Here is a 20,445-nt window from a genome sequence, read left to right as displayed (position 1 = left end):
GTAGTGGAGGCCCGTGAGCAAGGGGCCGCGGTGGCCGTGGCGCGTCGTGAGCAGGCCATCCAGATTCCCGAACCAGCCCTGATTGAGTTGCAGCCGGGGACCGGCCCTGCCGCAAGGGGTCCAGAGAGAGTACAGTTGATGGAAGAGGAAATCCCGAGCACACTGCCCCCACCACCGTTTCCAACGGCGATCAGCGGTTCCGGACTGCACTGCCTATGGAAGGAGAACCCGATGCACCCTCCGGTCCCGGACTGGGCCGACCCTCCGCGGGGGTAGTCGCCCCAGGGGCAGCGGTCCTCGCTGCAAGTTGTCCCCGTTGGGACCACCAGTACCGTTATCTGTTGAATGTATGAATAAGTAAATGAATGATAAGAAAAGTAATCGACTGAAGTTCACCTGATTTGCAACCTTGATTGAACTGGCCGTTGCCGGCAACTAGTCCCCGTAGGGACTTTCTGCACCATTTGCGTAAGACACTGCTTACGGACACGCCCGAGAACTTGCAGGGCAACCACAAACTTGTGGCATGTAAATATATTTGTTTATTCCGTGACCGCCTCCGGAGAGGCAGATTGGAGGAAGGGCCCGCAGCAGAGTAGGCTGGGGCCCGGTCACCACCTGGACCGGTGGCCATCTTCCGGGGGTCAGGGGTCCCCCATGGACGTGGGTTCCCTGAAAGGGACCGTACCCGCTCGGGAAGCCTGGTGATGGGCTGGGGCAAGGGGTGCTGCCCACTTCTTAGGGGCAGCATCAGGGCCAGGTTGTTTGGGCGGGGGGAGAGCGGAAGCCGTGTACCGTTGATAAAAATGTACCGTTAGTAATGTTTAAGAAAGTGCCTCCCGTTAAGGGAAGATTCATGAAAATGCAATTGTTTAATGTTTTATATGCTTTTTCTATCTTTTACAGTTTAAAAAAAATAAAATAAATAAAACCGGTGATGGACGGGCAGCCCACGGACGGTCTGCGTTTAACCAAGGGGGAATGTGGTGCCCTGGACAAGCCAGGACATCACAGGTACTGCAACAACACACCCCACACCCCGGTTAGGCACATCAGTCACACACACAAATCCTTGTTGCCTCCCTCCAGGGGCTGATGTCCACACCAGGTGGGGTGGAGCCAGGCGGTTGGCTCCACCCACCGAGGAGTTCACAGTCCTGGATGCGAGAAAGGACGTAGTTGAGTTAGGGAGAGTGAAGTGGAAGGAGTGAAGTGGTAGTTGAGGAGCAGACTGACCGTGTCCGGGTACGTGGCCCAGGCACATACAGCAAGGTTGGCAGACGGTGGTGACCGTCTGCAGGAGAGGCCGATTGATGCATAACCGTAAGGACCGGGGACGGGCGGTGGCCCGCCGGTACCGAACCGGGGAGCGAAGAGAAGCCAGCACCATTCGGCAGGGCCTACGGACCCCGACCAGGCTAGGAGTCGCCGTTAAGCCGGTCAAATCCGTCAGCGACAGGAACCTCCGGGGTTTCCCAGCAGCAAAGACCCGACTGAAGGCAACTGCTCAACCGTGAAGGGAAATACAGCTACCGCCACAGCTAGAGTTCCCAGGGCCAGAGCCTGCGGGCAAAAATGGGCTCCTCTGGCAGATACACCGCTGGGGAGCGGGCTACCGGTGGGAAGCCATCGGGGCCGAAAACCATCAAAGGTGCAGGGAGAGAAAGTCACCGCCAACCTACCAGGAGTGACCACCGCAGCCGCCTGCGGGACCAGTCCATCCAGCCGTTTGTTTTACCAGAGACTCCGTGTACGTTATTGGCTGAGTGAGTACTACCGTGCCGTCTGGCACTGCACTGCCCCCGCGACCCTGCACTTCGCCAAACCCCGTTATCCACTTTCCAGTCACCATCACCGGGCCCTGGGACCACCAAAAACCCCCCTACCCACGGAGGGGAGAGAAACATCTCGGCTGCTCCCTGTCATCGCTCCCGGGATCCCCGTCCAGAGCAGCGGTGGTGTCCCAACCTCACCACAACCGTGGGTGGCGTCACGGACTGACTTCCCAAACCCCAAAAATTATTCCCCTTTCACTCACCGGCGAGGAGCGGCGCTCGAGTCCCCGGATCCGGCCCACTGCTCGAGCCACCGAGCAGCAGCAGCAGCCGGACCCAAGCCGCGAGCGCGGTCGAGCAGCGCACCCCCCGCCTGCGACACAAACGTTTGGGCACCCCTGGTCAAAATTACTGTGAACGGATAAGGAAGTTGAAGATGAAATGATCTCTATAAGGGATAAATTTGAAGATTTCACATTTCCTTTGTATATTAAGCAAAATTTTTTTTTCATCTTTTACATTTTTAAATTAACAAAATGCGAACATGAATTGATGAAAAAGTTTGTGCACCCTGCATGGTTAGTACCAAGTAGCACTCCCTTTGGCAAGTATCACAGCTTGTAAACGCTATTTGCAGCCAGCCAAGAGTCTTTCAATTCTTGTATGAGGGATCCATTTTTCCTTGGAGACGTGTTCCACTTCTGTGGGATTCCTGGGTCGTCTTGCATGCACAGCTTTTTTGAGGTTTAGCCACAGATTTTAACTGATGTTCAGATCAGGGGTCTGTGAGGGCCATTGTAACACCTTCATCTTGCACCTTTTGAGGTATTATATTGTCCTGTCTGACATTGTCGCTGATAGAAGTACTTAGTTCATTGCAAATTTTTTTAAAGTATTTTTGCTCTTGCTTGGGGATCAAGCTGTCCCACTCATCGGCTTTCCACCCCAGTCTAATAGTCAAGCTGAGCGCATGAATCAAAACCTGGAACAATATTTGCGTTGTTTTATGTCTGACAATCAAGAGGCATGATTGGCATTCCTTTTTCTGGCAGACTTAGCTATTAACAACCGCCAGAGATTTGCGAGTTCAGGAACCTCTCTTCCCTCCCCTTCACTTCCGGTTTTGGTGGACTCCACCCTTTATAAGGTGCTGGATCCTAGTCCTCATCGCCGATAATGGCTCCAGCCTTGTTCCAACCATTCCAGTCTTAGCGTGTGCTCCAGTTACTGGTGATGTGTTGTATAAGCTTGTGTGGTTTGGAAATATCCCTGTTGTCAGTTTATTTCCTCCCTGTTTGTTATTTCTTTCTGTGCACGTTTCGTCTCCCCCCTGGGTCTGACTGCAGTGTGTATGTTTTTTGGTTCTCCCCTGTATGTGTTATTTGTGGGGTTTGTTTCTTTTGTCTCGGCCCTCCCCAGGGGTGTTAGACCAGGGTATGGACAGGAGCAAGGGTCACGCTGGCGGTCCAGACCTCACTACCATTGAGCGTACTTCTGGGATAAGGGACAGTGCAGGGTCCCCAGTCTGAAGGCTAGCCTAGGTGACCCTGCTTCAGTTACCCATCACTCCTGTGTCACAGTCGCCTAGACTATATTTTTATATCCCATAATCTATTAGACTCTTCCTGTACGTGTTTTATGGACCTACCCGCCGCACAGTTGACAGAGGGCTCAAAGGGTATATTGAAATCTATGGGGAACTTTTGATCAGGGTCATTTGGATGTTTTTGGTTGTCATTATGATTTAAAAAGAGAAAACACAGTATTTTGACAATAAATGGCTTCAACCAACCACTAACCATGAATGTGAAATATTCTCTGAAAAAAGGCCAAGGAAGCAAAAAAAATCTGCCGCGGTATGTAAACCTTTGAGCACAACTGTACAGATCAGTCATCTTGGAGAAGACATCATTGAGGTGCACATTACGGCGAGATACAGGTTGCTACTTTAGGGGCTACACTGTCTCCCAATCAGCATGTGAGATCAACAAGGGTAGAGTATGAATTCCCTGCCACTTTGGATGATGGGTCTGAGCAAGTCGAATGCTGATAGGATAGTCAGGAGAACTCCTGAGTTCTTGAATGCTGTGGAGCGGCTTGCTTTCTTTGCAAAAAGTTTCACAACAGTGGCAGATTATTTCACTAGATGTTCCCTAAAAGTAATTGCTCCTCATCTGCTTTGGCATGGTTTCAGAAACCTCTCCTTAGTACACACTAAATGATCTATTATTGGACAACCTTTTGAGGCTTTACAAGCATAAAAGTTAGCCCTTCCCATTAAAGATGCCACTACAGTGCATAAAAACTTCAACTTATGACAATTTATCAAGCCATATGAGGTCTTGGATTGATCATCAAGCTATTGAGCATTTGGCTCTAACATTGGTAGAGCAGAATGCTTTTTGGATACTCTTGAAACCATTACTGGGCACTGGTGGTATCAAGAATGTATAGAGAGCCATGATGACATAATTTCCTTTTCAAAACACCTCACATACTAAATTAGCTATTTCTCGGACGAGTCCCGCCCCAGAAGTGGTCTGACCGCTCAGATCCGGGTGTCGCTACTCGTGGCTTGAGGGTCTCCGGACCCGGGGTCTCAGAGTCGCGCCGAAAAGTGATGGGGGGTTATTTACAAGGGAGTTAGGTAGTTTGTGATGCCACCCGTAGTGTGCAGTAGTAGGGAGTACCGCCGCTGATGTTGGCTTGACGTTAGCATCCACGGGTAGGGGAAGTCCTAGGGACTCTGGATGGTGGTTTGGGGTGCAGGGGAGCGCAGGCTTGCTGGTTGCAGGGGTTAATCAGGTACTCACTCAGAAGGAAAGCAGATGCTGACAACGTGGTAAACAAAGTCTGTGTGTGCCGCTGCTCTCTTGGGGAGCTTGTCCGGGTCCCGTTCCCTGCAGCACTGCCTGGTGGTCTGTGGCCTGCCTCCGGGCACAGTATTTTAGAGTGTCCAGGTGGTTCGTCAGCTTGAAGCTTTCCGGGCCCCGCTCCCAACTAAAAGTAGCAGAGGAGCTTGCTCTTAGGAGCTCACGCTTGGGATTTCAGTGGGCTGCTTTGCTTGGAAAGCCCTATCCCCCTTGTTGCGCTAGTGCCCCAATCTCTGAGCTTCGTGTGAACAGTCCATATAGGCCCTGTCCTCTGCAGGTTAATTGCAGGGTTGCTTGAAGCTTCTCCCCGACCTAGGGTCCATGTACCCTGACGTGCCTTCGGTCCCAGCCCGGCTATTGAACTGCGGCTGCCGGCTAGCCTCCAAGACTAGCCAGTCCCAATCTCCCGCGACTGGGTCTCCGACTCCTCTGGGCCCAGACCACCGTCTGCGACCTAATCTGCTTCCCCTGGGAGCTCCAACTCCCAGCTTCCTCCGAGCTCCTCACAGCTCGAGGGCTACCACTGTTCTGACTTGTCACCTCCCACCTCCCTGCCTGACTCCTAGGTGGGCGGCCCTATTCCAGCTTAGCAGCCCACTGGTGTGCCTGACAGGGTGTGGTGTGAGGTGTGACTAGGATTTGTAGATGCTGGTGGAGGCAGTACTGCAAGATGGGAACCCAGAACCAATATGGTTGAGTCCTGCACTGGGAGATAAAGAGCGTGCAGTACCCTGTGACGACCTGACTAGTCCAGGGGCGTTACAGCTACAAGGAAGACATCCATGATATATAGATGCAAACTTTTAGATTATATGTGCAAAAGGTCACTGTGGTCTTCACAGTAATTAAACAACTATGATTTCAGGGGAGACAAGTTGGATAGGCTTTGAGTTTCAGGCTTTGGGCTACGGGAAATGGATGCATCTTACAAATACTATTCAAGTTTAGTATAGAAAAGAATGTAGCTATGAGGATTCGAGATTACGTTAGTAAAGTAATGGCTGTATCCACAAGGTCACAACTAGGTAGAATAGTGTACGAAGGATTTCAGATAGAACATTTTGATCACAAGATCTGTTTGCACACCAAGTTAGAATTTTTTTTTAACGATGATGGTTTTGTTTTGTTTCTTCAGAACAATTAAATAAGGGTGATTTAATGAGTTCCATTGGGACAAGTCCAATTTCAGTCCTCAAGCTCATGGCTCAAATCCTGGCCTATATCTGGTGTATACCTGAAGTGATGGCCCAGGGGTACCTCCGGCTGTGTAGTCGTGGCACTGGTACTGAGGCAGCCCCCTGGTTCCACCACTTCTTCACCTTCTGGGACTGACTTGAATGTGCAGGGTGTGACGTCTCTCTCTCCGGCCGATGCATAAAGAGTCTTCAGGCAAAAGTTGAGATGCATAAAAACTGACATTTATTCACACAGAAAATAACACTCCGGTCAGCAGATTCCGGCAATAATGGTGGAGCTGGGGACAACCTGCCCAAACGCGCCCTCTGGTGGGGATATGCCCTAGATACTCCTCTTCTCCGGGCTCCCACTCTCCGGTCAAGCACACACTGGACCCACACCAGCGGAATAGACCCTGAGGTTGCGTCCACCTCCTTTACTCCGGTGTCCCCCGGTGTTCCGCTCACACACTCACACTTGCCGCTGCAGATGTTCACTGCCTGCTGTCCCGGATCCTTCTCCCCCACACACACTCAGACCTTCCCTAGATATCCGGCCGACTCCTCCTTCCCCGGTGGCAACAGCCGTCCCACCCGGCCACTAGGGGGTGCCCTAACACAACACATATAATAATAAAATCAACACTTTTAATAATCACAATGCCGGGTAAACTATGCTAAACTAGTAGGGGGTAGGCCCACCCACTACATGCCTCCCCTCTTAAAATCCGAGCCTCCCGGCAAGGCTCTTAACTGTAAACACATTAAAACAGCAAAACCTTTTGGGTCAGTCCACGACCACAGCGGCACCAGTTCAGCGGCGCTCCCGGTCCTTGGGGCGCTCAGAGGCGCAGCAGCGCTCCCTGTCTTTAGGTAGCGCCCGGAGGCTCAATAGCGCTCCCGGTCTTACGATGGTGCCCGGAGACGCAACAGCGCTCCCGGTCTTAGATGGGCGCCCGGAGGCTCAATAGCGCTCCCGGTCTTAGTTGGCGGGCAACAGACCCACAGAACTTTAACATAACTGCTGCCGGTTAAACAGCACCGGACTTAAACAACAGATGACAGTGGAGACTTACTCTGGGGGCCAGGACCGCTTCCACTCCTCCGCTTGTGCCTGGATGTAGGCCCCCAGAGATTGTCCCGGCTGACGGCGGACCCGTCGGAAGGACAGCGGGGCGAAAGGTGGCTCTGCTGGCGTGGCTGCCTCGGCTCCTGGCGGCGGTGAAGGTGTCGCTCCCCGGGGTGGTGGTGGTGCGTCCAACACAATAACCGGTTGATTGGTCACATGCTGACTCACGGTCACTACTGGAGAAATCTTCTCCGGGTCAACGGGCGACACAGACGTTGCTTCCGGGGCAGCAGTCACGGTGTGCCGGGGATGAGAGGGCTCGGACGGGACCGGTCTTGTATGACTCCGGCGCCGCTCTTGTTGCTCCTCCCACTCCAGCTCCTCTTGCCACTGAGCCGCTTCCCGGTCGGTCGGCATCCGGTTCACGGCAACGGCAAATAGACCGCGACTACCTGCGTCCGGCAGAAACTGAACCTTCTCACCCGGCCAGAGTGTGCGAAGCCGGGTGGGCAACCCCTCCACGTCCAGGTGGACTCTGTTATAAAAGTAGTCGTCCCCTGTGCTGCACTCGCGGATGAAGCCGTACCCTTCCTTCTGGTTAAATTTTACCACCACGCCGGTGGTAAACTGCAGGGCCAGCTCCTCTCCGCCCGGACAGCATCTCCCGGACAAGGGTTTCGGCCAGAAGACGTTCCTGAACAGGGTCAGGCTTCGGGGACGGAGCTCTGGGGCGCGGTTCGGCGGACGGGACGATTACCGGGTCCCAGATGAAGCCCCGGTGGTCCTTCTCCAGACGCTCGGTGAACTCCTCAGCCGGCTCCGTCAAGGCAACAGATGGTGCGGCGGCGCCAAGCTGTGGGGTCTCCCACGGGAAGGGTGTAACCTCCGGACGGCCTCCTGGCGGCGTAGCATACGTCGCCTTCACTTCGGTGATGGTTCTTCCGGACTGAGCGTCCCAGGTGGTCTTCCACGACACTTTGTCAGGGCGCGTAGAACCTCCCGGTCCCACTGGGAGATCCACCATAGCTGCCTCACTGGCAGGGGCAAACCTGGGACGGCCCCGGCCTAAGGTGATCAGGGCCATGGTAGTAGCCAGTTCTTCCGGTTGCCCAAAAGCTGCCATCACGGATCGCTGTGCTGAAACTAGCGGTGATGTCAAAGTGCAGACTGAGGGAGAAGAAGGCGGGCCTCTGCTTCCCGCTCTTAAACAGTATCCTCCCCCAGCTTCGCGCAGTATCTTGACTCCTCCGCGGAGGTACTTCTTTTTCTTCTTAATACCGCCCACTCTGTATGTCTTCAATGCCCTGGGGCTGGCGCCTCCCCTCTTTGGGCGGAGTACTCTGTACCTCTTCCTCGGCACCGGCCAGCCCCAGGCTCTTCTTTCGGCGCCAATTTTTCGCGCCTTTTCTTCTTGGGCCCGGTCCAACGCTACGGGCACTGTGTTCTCTTCCCACCAGGGGGCTGGGGATTTTCTTCCATGGTCAGGATCCTGTGCCTCAGGCACTACCTGATCTTCAGCTTCCTGGGTCCCCGGCAGGGAACTCGCATCCTGCCGACTACGCCACATGAAGTGATGGCCCAGGGGTACCTCCGGCTGTGTAGTCGTGGCACTGGTACTGAGGCAGCCCCCTGGTTCCACCACTTCTTCAACTTCTGGGACTGACTTGAATGTGCAGGGTGTGACGTCTCTCTCTCCGGCCGATGCATAAAGAGTCTTCAGGCAAAAGTTGAGATGCATAAAAACTGACATTTATTCACACAGAAAATAACACTCCGGTCAGCAGATTCCGGCAATAATGGTGGAGCTGGGGACAACCTGCCCAAACGCGCCCTCTGGTGGGGATATGCCCTAGATACTCCTCTTCTCCGGGCTCCCACTCTCCGGTCAAGCACACACTGGACCCACACCAGCGGAATAGACCCTGAGGTTGCGTCCACCTCCTTTACTCCGGTGTCCCCCGGTGTTCCGCTCACACACTCACACTTGCCGCTGCAGATGTTCACTGCCTGCTGTCCCGGATCCTTCTCCCTCACACACACTCAGACCTTCCCTAGATATCCGGCCGACTCCTCCTTCCCCGGTGGCAACAGCCGTCCCACCCGGCCACTAGGGGGTGCCCTAACACAACACATATAATAATAAAATCAACACTTTTAATAATCACAATGCCGGGTAAACTATGCTAAACTAGTAGGGGGTAGGCCCACCCACTACATACCAGATATAGGCCAGGATTTGAGGATTTAAGCCATGAGCTTGAGGAGTGAAATGAAACTTGTCCCAACAAAAATCATGTCTGTTAACTGCATTTGCCTTTTAGACACATTGCTAGTCCATTTGCTTTCAATCTATAGGAGGATTTTTAATGAATATATGATCAGATTCTTCATTTGTGCTACTTTACCATAACTGCCACTATAAAGAGCAATCTCTTAAAAAAGCAGATGCTTGAGGTCCTTCCGTGTAGCCTCAGGGAGATTTCTGGTTCAGGAGTTTCGACTGCTTGGTTTCAGGTTCAGTGCTCGGGTCACATTTCTGATTTTGAATGATAATGCAGAATAATATCTAAACCTCATCAAGGACAGGAGAATATTACCATTTCTAGTCTAGTGACATTCTCCCCATTTTTGTGCATTGCTGATTGTAGAGCTGATAGTTCTACCTCCAGATGGTCATAAATCTAGCAAAATATCTGCTTCCTATTCCAACCAGTTTAATATAAGTATGTGCAGGGACATTGTGTAAACTCAATAAACCATTATATGCGGTGCAGTGTGCAATAAAAAATGAGACAATAAAAATATTAGGCCATCAATGTTTATTAAAGGGAGTTCAACCTCTGACATGTGACCATGGCTGCAGCAGTCACGTGAGCATGGTCTGAACAATCCGGACAATTCCCAATAACCAGTGACACACACAGCAGCACAGGAGTAGAGGGAGAAGGTACAGATATGTTATTTTAATACTTTAATGCTTTTCCTGCTTTGTGCTCACCCGGCAAAGTCTGTAACAAAAGACAATTTACGTGAAGAAATTTTTCCTGTGGATGAGATTTGTTACAATGCTACTGTAAATTCTATTGCAGATTTTCCACCTAAAAATCCACAAAAATGTTGCTATATGTGAAAAGAATGCAGAGTGAAAGAAAGGATAATGTCTGTGGGGAACGCTTGCTGAATTAAAGTGAGCTTGTGACATGTACAAACGCTATTAACCTGCAGATATGGGGTTAATCTGCAGGTTAATAGCATTCTGAACTTGTCCAACGCCTGAACATTGAACCCTGCTGCTGGAAAGAAAAGAACTTTAATCCACCCGGCAGTGTTCAGATATCAGCTACAGGGGCGGTGCTGGCGTGGGTTCAGTGACCGCTCTGTGCATGGAGATCAATGGCTGTAACCATGCCCCCTGCACTGACTGACAGCAGGAGGATGTGGAGCACCCCACGGGGTCTGGAGGAATACGTCACCGGGCCGGTGAAGGGTCAGGGGATGTTACGGGTGGCCTGCCCGATTTCGTGACCCTGAGATGTCCATGGACGGGATGATAGGGATGGATGGAGGATGGGAATGGTGGGATGGTGGAGGTTGGGAGTTGTCTCGTGACGCCACCTGCGGTACGCAGCCAGGGATTAGCTGCCGCTGCGCTCGCTGTCCTCTGGGGCGGATGGTGTCGCAGCTAGTATAGTTCAGCTTCGCGCAGGTTAAGCTTGGCCCCAAGGAGGATGATAGTGGTAGTAGTGGCCATTGGTGCCGGAACGCGGGGCGACGGCGACTGTAATGATGGGCTGACACAGTGGTTGCAGTTCAAGGTCTTTTACTCACAGTTCAGTTGTCACCTTTGAAGTGCCGGTTTCTGCCGTGATGGGCCCCAGCCGATCTCGGGTACCTCAGAAGCCACCACCAGTGTTGTGAAGCTGTGAGACCTTCCTTTCTGTGTGCTTTCATATGAATCCCCGTGACTTGAAGTTACTTGGGGACCCCGGTGTTCTTGTAGTGTTAGCTCCCATCCTGTGTGCAGGCGACGCAGGTCCTTGGTGGGGCCTGACCTTAATCACGACTCCGGACCCTAAGTGCCGCTGTGCTCCGGGATTTTGTGGTGGCCAGAAGGACATATAATCCCCCTGTCCTGCAGATTCTGGTGATAAAACGTGAAGTCTGTTCCACCCTCAAGCTCTGCACCCTGAACTGCGCCGCTCCTGAGGGAGCTATTGAGCTTTACCTCCAGCTACCGTGTTGTTCCTCTGTCTCTCCAGCTCACCCGGTAAACTCCTACTTCTTCCAGTAGGGCCGGTCCTAACAGGGGAGCTCTAAAGCACTCTCCCCTGCGACCGTGTTGTTCTGTGACCCAGACTATTCTGAAGTAAAAGTCTGAGTATTCCTCACCTTTCTCATGCTGCCCCCATCTTCCTGATGACTCACTAGTGGCTGGTAAAAACCCGTTCTTATGGTGACCACCTTTAGCCCAGTTCCAGCGGGAAAGCACCTGAGCTGTGTGTGTTGTGTAAGTGAAAACCAGTGGTTAACCTCTTCCTTACCCGGGATGAGTATTGCACCTTAAGTCAGATGCAATACCCTTTGGCGACTGAGCCTCAGGGGCGCCACAGATTCAAATAGCTGTGACATCAGGAAGCAAGTGGCGGCAGAGGGCATGATGAAGCCCGAGGTCCACTGCTTTCAGCACTTCGGCTGTCTTGGTCCATGGGCCAGACTTGAGCAGCCAGAGGGCTGGATGTGGATTGTGGTTTACATTTTGCACAGACTGGTTTATAGATAACACTCGGATAAAGAGTGTTATCGTATCATGTGCTCTCTATTATGAATACAAAGGCTTTAATTTTGCACCATCCTTTCTGAATCACCCTGAATATGTACAGTGGTTGTAATTAAAATTGTTCAACTCCATTTACAAATTAGATTTACTGTATTAACACAATTTACTAATTTACTGCTGTTTGCAATAATAATAAAAAAAAGAATTTAAATGGCTCAAAACAACTAAGATAACAAGCTATTTCTCCAAATGTAGCACAAGAGGCGACTTTTACTGATTTCTCCAACCACAGAATTATTCACCCCTTCATGATAACCATTATATAATAAGCTTATGACCTGCCCCAAATGTGATCCATATCCAGACACCAGCTTCTGGCACTATTCCTGAAGACTCCCCGTAGCCCATTCCTCAAGGGCAATGATTTCAAGCTCAATAATATTCTTGGACTATTAAGACAGCGGTCAATACAATAAGTTAAGAGATCATTGCCTTAAACAAACAAGGAAAAAATACAAAAATATTGCAGGAACGTTGACTGTTCATACAGATACAGCTAAAAACAGACTTCCCAATTTCGAAGATACATGAACTCTGGCTGCAGTATCTGGAAGTGGTAGAAAGATTAAGCTATCAATGGCAGCCACTATATTCCTGAGGAGGCAGGTGGTCAAAAACCCATGAGTGACTGCTAAAAACCTGCAGTAAAATATGGTGGCAATCAACCGCCTCACAAACTTTGATGCACTGGTCCATCATAGGTCGTGTACTCCTTTTTGATGAGGGATTGCGCTTTGAGCCCGCATCTTTCCTTGCAGATGTCGCCTGATCAGATATAAACTACCGTATATATGTGATGTCCTTAAACACAATATTTTTATTTACAGGAATGAGGCACTGCAGTGGGCGTGACCTTTACAGCTTCATGTGCAAACCTCTTCTTGGGATACTGGGATGGGAGTTTTTGGTTGCGGGGGTGGACAGGCTGCGGATCATGCCCATTGTTGGCTCAGGTACTTTGATGATCTTGTAATACTTTGGCAGAAGACAATGTCACAATTAAAGCAGTTCATGAGCCAACTCAATAATGACCTCTTCAATGTGAAATTGACATACAATTGTGATATGAGGAGGATGGAATGTTTGGATATCAGTACAGAAGTAGATGATCATTTTTTGCAAATTGATATGTACTGAAAAACATCGGTTAATTGTTCCATTCTATATTTGTCTATATTTTTTCTACTGTAAAGTCTGTCCGAGTTGATCAGTTCCTGAGGATGAGGCGGATCTGGTCATCCAATTTGAAATTTGAAATACAAGCTAAAGATCTGAAATCCAGACTTGAGGACAAGGGTACAATAAGAGATGTATTAAATAAGGTGTCACAATGTGACTGTGGATAGCAAGGAACAGGGGCCTCTTCGCTCACGCTAGGGGTCCCTAGGTTATCCCTAACTTCAGGGTTACCCCTAATGGTGGAGATGCCTGAGTCTCATACCAGAAAAGTTAAGGATAGTTGACCTTAGGGAGATCAACATCCAGCACCGCGGAGCACCATCACGTGTTTTCTCAACACAGTGATTCTAGAGCAATGCCCCCTGGGAAATATGCAAAACAAGGAAGCCGCGGAGACACCATCACATGTTTCTCAATGTTGGCAGGTAACTAGCCAGGTCTTTCACCAGGAAAGAAAAACCACGGGAAGGGCAGTCTCCAGTCAAGGAAACCACCTATGCCAAAACATGGTATCCATGCACAGACAGCTGTTTCAGGGTATTTGCCCCTCATCAGTGGTGCTGGATGTTGATCTCCCTAAGGTCAACCATCCTTACCTATATAGTCTTCTACTAGGCATTGCTCCCACTAGCCAGTTTCCTACTCCACACTGATGAGGGGCAAATACCCCGAAACAGCTGTCTGTTAGGGCTTAGGGCTGCTTCTCACTTGCGAGTTTCTCGCAGTAGAGCAATGCGAGAAAAACTCGCATTGGAATCGGACACATGTTAGTGAATGATTCAGCTCGCATCTGCGATTTTTTTCTCAGTCCAAATCGGACCGAGAAAAAAATCGCAGCATGCTGCTTTTTTGCGAGTTTCTCGCACCATTTGTCCCAATGATTTCCTATGGAAGGGGATTAAAAGTAGCATCACACACGCGCACCACCGTTCACATTTGCGAGTGTGGCAGTAACTTCGCTCATTAAATATTCAACAGATGAATGTGACATCACATTCCCAAAGGTAAATTAACTGACACATGTGTAATAGCTTTTATCTAATTAAGATGTTGCATGAAACTAGCATCGGAAACGCGACACACACGCGAGCAAAAAGCATCGCACTTGTGTCGCGGGCGGGGAGGAGGGTGTCAGCACACTACGCTCACCCCTTCTGCTCGGGTCCGGCAGTTGCTGCTCAGTGGTGGCTCGAGCTGTGGGCCGGATCCCGGGGGTTCTCGAGCGGCACTCCTCGCCCGTGAGTGAAAGGGGGTTGTTGGGTGTGGGAATAGTTTATTGTCCGTGACGCCACCCACGGTTGTGGTGATTTCACCACCGCTGCTCAATATGGGGATCCCGGGGATGGTGATGCGGAGCAGCCAGGTGTTGTGTTGCCCCTCCGTGGGTAGGGGTTGGTGATCCCGGGGCCCGGTGATGGTGAGGGAGGTGCAGGGCCCCGTGGGAGCAGGGACGCGGGGGCAGCGCTGTGCCTTGCGGCACTGTGGTACTCACTCAGCCTGAGACGTTGACACAGTTTTACGGTAAACCACACGGCTGGAAAGACGGTTCCCATGGACGGCTGCACTTGCTCTCCCAGTAGGTGATGGTGATGTCCCTTTTCCTTGCACCTTTGTTTCTGTGTTGGTAGCGATGGATTCCCACCGGTAACCCGCTCCCCGGCTTCAAGCTGGACCGGAGGAGCTCTACTCTTTGCCCGCAGGCGCTGGCCCTGAGAGACTGGTGCCTTGGCGGTGGCGGTGTCCCTCCTACTCTGGTTGGGCTGTTGCCTTCAATCGGGACTTGGTTGTTGGGGGGTCTACGTCCCCTTCACTGACGGATTTGGCAAATTATGGCGACTCCTAGCCTTGCCAGGGTCCGAGAGGCCCCTGCCCTGGTGCTGACTGTCCTTCGGTACACTGCTCCAGACCGCCGGGCCACTACCCGTCCGCGGTCCTTCCAGGAACTTCCAAACGGTCCCCCTCCAGACAGTCACCGCCGTTGCTGACCTTGCTGACCTGTCCTGCACACAGCTGGACTACTTCAGGCTTTCTTTCTGTCACCACTCTTGTTTTCCTCCTTTACCACTTTACTTCTTTCACTTAGCTGTTTACTCAAGCCCCCCCTGAGCTATCTGCCTTGTTTCTCCCGCCTCCAGAGCTGTGAACTCCTCGGTGGGCGGAGCCAACCGCCTGGCCCACCCCCTGGTGTGAATCATCAGCCTCTGGAGGAAGGCAACAAGGATTTTTGGTTAGCTTTGGTGTTCCTAACTGGGATGTAGGGTGTGGTGGTGTGATGACCTGTGTCCCCTGGCTTGCCCAGGGCGACACATTCCCCCTTAGCAAAATGCAGACCGTCCGCGGGCTGCCGTCCAACACCGGTTTTATTTTTCTGTAAAAGATAACATGGTAAAATAACATATTTACATTTTTAATGAATCTTCCCATAACGGGAGGCACATTTCTTAAACGTTGCAAACGGTTTACGGTTACGGTTTCCGCTCTCTCCCACCCAAGCAACCTGGCCCTGATGCTGCCCCTAAAACCCAGGCAGCACCCTTTGACCCACAGTCCAGCACAAGTTACCCGAGTGGGATCTGTCCTTCCCCTCCAGAGGGTAGCCACCGGTTCCTTTGGTGGCTGGGCCCCAGCCTGCTCTGCTGAGGGCCCTCCCTCCAACCTGCCTCTCCGGAGGCGGCATTGCGGAAAACGGTAACGGCAAACAACTTATTTACAAGCCACTTAACGTTTGTGGTTGCCCTGCAAGTTCACGGACTTGTCCATGGATAGTCCTCCATGCAAAAACAACTTTTTAAACGGTCTTACGGGGACAACGGTGCCGGCTCCAGCCGGTTGCAAATCACTTTTGACAATCAGGTTAGGTACTCGGTAATCATCATTTTCATCATTAGCAGAACTTTTTCAAACTTTTAAACAAACAAAGGTGGTCCCAACGGGGACTGGACAACGGCGCTCCGCTGCCCTACTCCAGGCCTTCAACTTCATCCGAGGGAGGGGGTGCCGGACCCACTCGGCTTTCCTGGCTGCCCCGTAACTTCACATCCAGGGCAAACCACCCCCTCTCTCCGCAGTGTCGGGTATACTGAACGAGGTCTCCCGGCATGAGGTTGCGGCCGGGATGCTCCTCAGGCAGGTGGGCATTCACATCCCGCCGGGCTACAAACACTTCGGCCTCCAGGCCCGGCTCGTAGATGAACCCGTAGCCCCGGCGGACATCAAACCGCCTCACCTGCCCCTCGTACAGCGGTCCCCGGACACGGAACGTGGCCTGGCGGAGATTCTCCTTCTCCCTTATCGCTCTGGCCACCAGCTCGGCCTTCTTCCATTCCCTCTCAGCGATCTCCAGGCCCAGCGGTACCGGCTCCCTATCCCAATACGGCGCTGCTGCCAGCGCCGGCGCACGGGTCGGGCCCCGCGGGACATCCTGGACGTTGCCCACTGTCAGGAATCTGGGCGGCATGTCCCGCGGTGTCTTGGCCTTGGGCGCTGCCTTGCAGCAACAACCCGGCGCTACCTCAGCCGAGGTGTGGGGGATGGGCATAGGGGCTTTCCGCTGCTGGGCCTTCGGCTCGGAGCGGGTCATCGGCTCCGGCTCGGGGGATTTTTCAGGGGATGCCTCCGGTTCAACCTTAGGAATCTCCCACGGTAACACCTCCGGTTTACTGCGGGCTCCGGCTACAGGTCGGTCCGCCTGGGCGGGGACGCTGGGTATTGCTACCAGTTGCGGTGGTAGCAGGCCTAGTGGCGGGGTCACGGCCTCCGAGACGGGTGGCGAGGGAGGCAACGGGGGGAGAGGGCTTGGACCGGGCCCCGCAGCCGCGATGACCGGCCCTTCCAGGGCATCGGGACGGGGGTCACTCACCCTCCCTTTCTCCGCTTCCTCCTCGCGTCTCCGCACGGTGGCTATAACGTCCGCCATGTTGGTCTCCCACTCCTCCATGAGGAGCTGCATCCTGACCTGCAGCCGTTGGTAGAGCTGCGCGGTCCGGATTTCCACCCACGCCGCGGTTCCAGGCGCGGGGGCTACGGTGTCGCGGGACGGCATCCACATGATGGCTTCTTCTTCCAGGAACGGTATGTCTGCAGAGTCCTGGCGTCCCTGCTTTTATAGCTGCGGCTACATGCGTCCAGCCGCCATCGCGTCCCCCTTAGCTCTTTCCGGCCCCTCCTCTCTCGGGGCGGGGTTTCGGCCTTCGCGCCTCTGCTACTCGAGAAGACGCTCGAGCGGGAACTTTTCGCGCCAAAGATGGCGGCTTCTGAAATTTTCCTGCCGGATATCTCCGGCGGTAACAAGGCGCAGCTCTACCAAATGGCAGAGCGGTAAGATCCTGTTCGTGACGCCAAGTTGTCGCGGGCGTGGAGGAGGGTGTCAGCACACTACGCTCACCCCTTCTGCTCGGGTCCGGCGGTTGCTGCTCAGTGGTGGCTCGAGCTGTGGGCCGGATCCCGGGGGTTCTCGAGCGGCACTCCTCGCCCGTGAGTGAAAGGGGGTTGTTGGGTGTGGGAATAGTTTATTGTCCGTGATGCCACCCACGGTTGTGGTGATTTCACCACCGCTGCTCAATATGGGGATCCCGGGGATGGTGATGCGGAGCAGCCAGGTGTTGTGTTGCCCCTCCGTGGGTAGGGGTTGGTGATCCCGGGGCCCGGTGATGGTGAGGGAGGTGCAGGGCCCAGTGGGAGCAGGGACGCGGGGGCAGCGCTGTGCCTTGCGGCACTGTGGTACTCACTCAGCCTGAGACGTTGACACAGTTTTACGGTAAACCACACGGCTGGAAAGACGGTTCCCACGGACGGCTGCACTTGCTCTCCCAGTAGGTGACGGTGATGTCCCTTTTCCTTGCACCTTTGTTTCTGTGTTGGTAGCGATGGATTCCCACCGGTAACCCGCTCCCCGGCTTCAAGCTGGACCGGAGGAGCTCTACTCTTTGCCCGCAGGCGCTGGCCCTGAGAGACTGGTGCCTTGGCGGTGGCGGTGTCCCTCCTACTCTGGTTGGGCTGTTGCCTTCAATCGGGACTTGGTTGTTGGGGGGTCTACGTCCCCTTCACTGACGGATTTGGCAAATTATGGCGACTCCTAGCCTTGCCAGGGTCCGAGAGGCCCCTGCCCTGGTGCTGACTGTCTTTCGGTACACTGCTCCAGACCGCCGGGCCACTACCCATCCGCGGTCCTTCCAGGAACTTCCAAACGGTCCCCCTCCAGACAGTCACCGCCGTTGCTGACCTTGCTGACCTGTCCTGCACACAGCTGGACTACTTCAGGCTTTCTTTCTGTCACCACTCTTGCTTTCCTCCTTTACCACTTTACTTCTTTCACTTAGCTGTTTACTCAAGCCCCCCCCTGAGCTATCTTCCTGGTTTCTCCCGCCTCCAGAGCTGTGAACTCCTCGGTGGGCGGAGCCAACCGCCTGGCCCACCCCCTTGTGTGAATCATCAGCCTCTGGAGGAAGGCAACAAGGATTTTTGGTTAGCTTTGGTGTTCCTAACTGGGATGTAGGGTGTGGTGGTGTGATGACCTGTGTCCCCTGGCTTGCCCAGGGCGACACACTTGCGTTGCACTCGCACCTAACGTGAACTAAAATCAGCCGAGTTTTTTTCAGCCCAGTCGGACCGATTTTACTCGCATAGATGTGTTTCCAGCCTTACTCAGATGTTTTGCCTGCATTGCCTAGCTAGTCCTCTGCAAACCACACAAACAGACAGGATATAATACTAATAGAGTTGGTACTTAGTAAAAGGCCCAAAATTCACTTACTCGATGCCCATGGGTCACTACATAGGACTTACAGTATGTAGGTACCCCTAAGCTAAATGAATGAACCTCACTTAATAGGAAATATAACTTAAACAAGTGGATCATTTTTTTCATAGGCTGTAGTCTTCTGCTCCACTCTCAAGAGTATCGCCAGAAATATGATATAAATATTAAAGGGATTATCCACTACTCAGACAACCCCTTCTCATTCCTCATGTTTGGGCCTATTAAAATAGCTTATGGTAACTTCCCATTCCAGCAGTGTTGGCGCGCACGTTCCTGGGGCTCCCATGAGGTTGGGACGTCAAGCAACTGATGCACCCATGGGGTCTGGGGCTACTCGTTACTGGGCCGCGGTTCTTCTCCCGCGGTGGCCTTGCCCGGCTCCTTGACCCCGGGGGTGTCAATAAAGATGGGAATGATGGGAGTAGTTGTTTGTGGCGCCACCTGTGGTGTGCGGCTCGTAGTAGCCGCCGCTATGGGACTTCTTCTCTGGGGTGGATGACAACGCAGCTCAGATGGTACAGCTCTCCACAGGCAGAGCTCAGGCCCCAGGGAGGATAATGGTGGTAGTAGTCGCCTATGGCGGAGGGCCGTGATGTTGCAAGCACCAGCAGTGATGGGACGACACAGAGGGTGCAGTTCAAGTTCTTTACTCACTGAAAACACACCGTCATTGGAGTGCTGGGCTATGCGGTGATGGGCTCCAGCCGATCCCGGATACTTCGGAGGTCGAGGCCGGTGTTTCCTTCTGTGAGTCTCTTTTCGACGGTTTCCCTCCACCCCAGCTCCTGGGCCGTGGAATGGGTCACGGGTGCCTTCTGCACTCCCCGCGAACCCTGGGATCCCCCTTCTTCCTAAGAACCCAGGTCAAGCCTCCAGCTCAAGACAGCGGGCACCGAACTATCCGTGTCTTTACTCGCTTGTCTGTTCCTGAGTCCGACCTGACTCGGACGCTGTCTGGTGCTAACTACCTGCTCTGTGTGAGATGGCTCCTAACTTCCCCTGTTGGTGCCCCGCCTCCCGGGTTGCTGAACTAGTAGACAAGAGATCCCATACCTCATGATGGCCACCCTTGTACCTACCCTAGCCCTGTCCCAGTGGAAGAGCTCCTGTGTTATGTGTTATGTGTTGCATGAGTGTGTTGTTTGTGGTTACCGGTGACGACCTCCTCCGTATCCGAGATGAATACGGCACCTTGGGTGAGGTGCAGTACCCTGTGGTGCCTGAAGCCGCAGGGGTGCCACACGACACCTGCACGCAAACACCGCTAACTTCTTTCTCCCTGCCTTTTAGGCCCCCTTCACACGTCCGTGAAAAACATTTGTGTTTTGCATGGCCGTGTTGAAGGTGGGTATGGCCAATCCATGTGCCGTGATTTTGGCACACTAGTGTGTACCGTGTGCTATCCGTGATAGCACACGGAGAGCAGGAACTTTTTACTCACCTCTCCCAGGTGCTGCTGTCTTCGGTGCTGATGTCTTTGGCGCTGCTGCTTCGGGTCCGTGGTGCAGTGAATATTCATGAGCATAATGAGCGTGCCTGGATGCAAGTGAGAGCAGCGTTGGAGACAGGTGAGTATAGAAAATAATTTTCTTTCATAGATGTGTTTTCTCCGGTACGTGTCACACTGATGTCACACGGATCACATCAGTTTGTGGTGCGTTTTACATAAGTGCTGCTGGAGAAAAATAGACTTGTCTCCGTGCGGAAAACGGACATGCGTGTGCTCCTCACTGACACATGGTCCTTATGAAAACACTGATGTGTGAGTAGATCCATTTC

General features: G+C 52.8%; 1 protein-coding gene across 1 annotated transcript in view; it reads right to left on the bottom strand.

Moving 5' to 3' along the window:
• Positions 1-20,445, bottom strand: part of PDGFRL (platelet derived growth factor receptor like) — a 324,941-nt gene that overhangs the window by 55,868 nt on the left and 248,628 nt on the right. The gene's annotated exons all lie outside the window — the stretch shown is intronic.

The sequence above is a fragment of the Anomaloglossus baeobatrachus genome, chromosome 1, assembly GCF_048569485.1.
Source record: "Anomaloglossus baeobatrachus isolate aAnoBae1 chromosome 1, aAnoBae1.hap1, whole genome shotgun sequence".
NCBI classification, from domain to species: domain Eukaryota; kingdom Metazoa; phylum Chordata; class Amphibia; order Anura; family Aromobatidae; genus Anomaloglossus; species Anomaloglossus baeobatrachus.
This window is presented reverse-complemented; position numbering and strand designations above follow the sequence as displayed.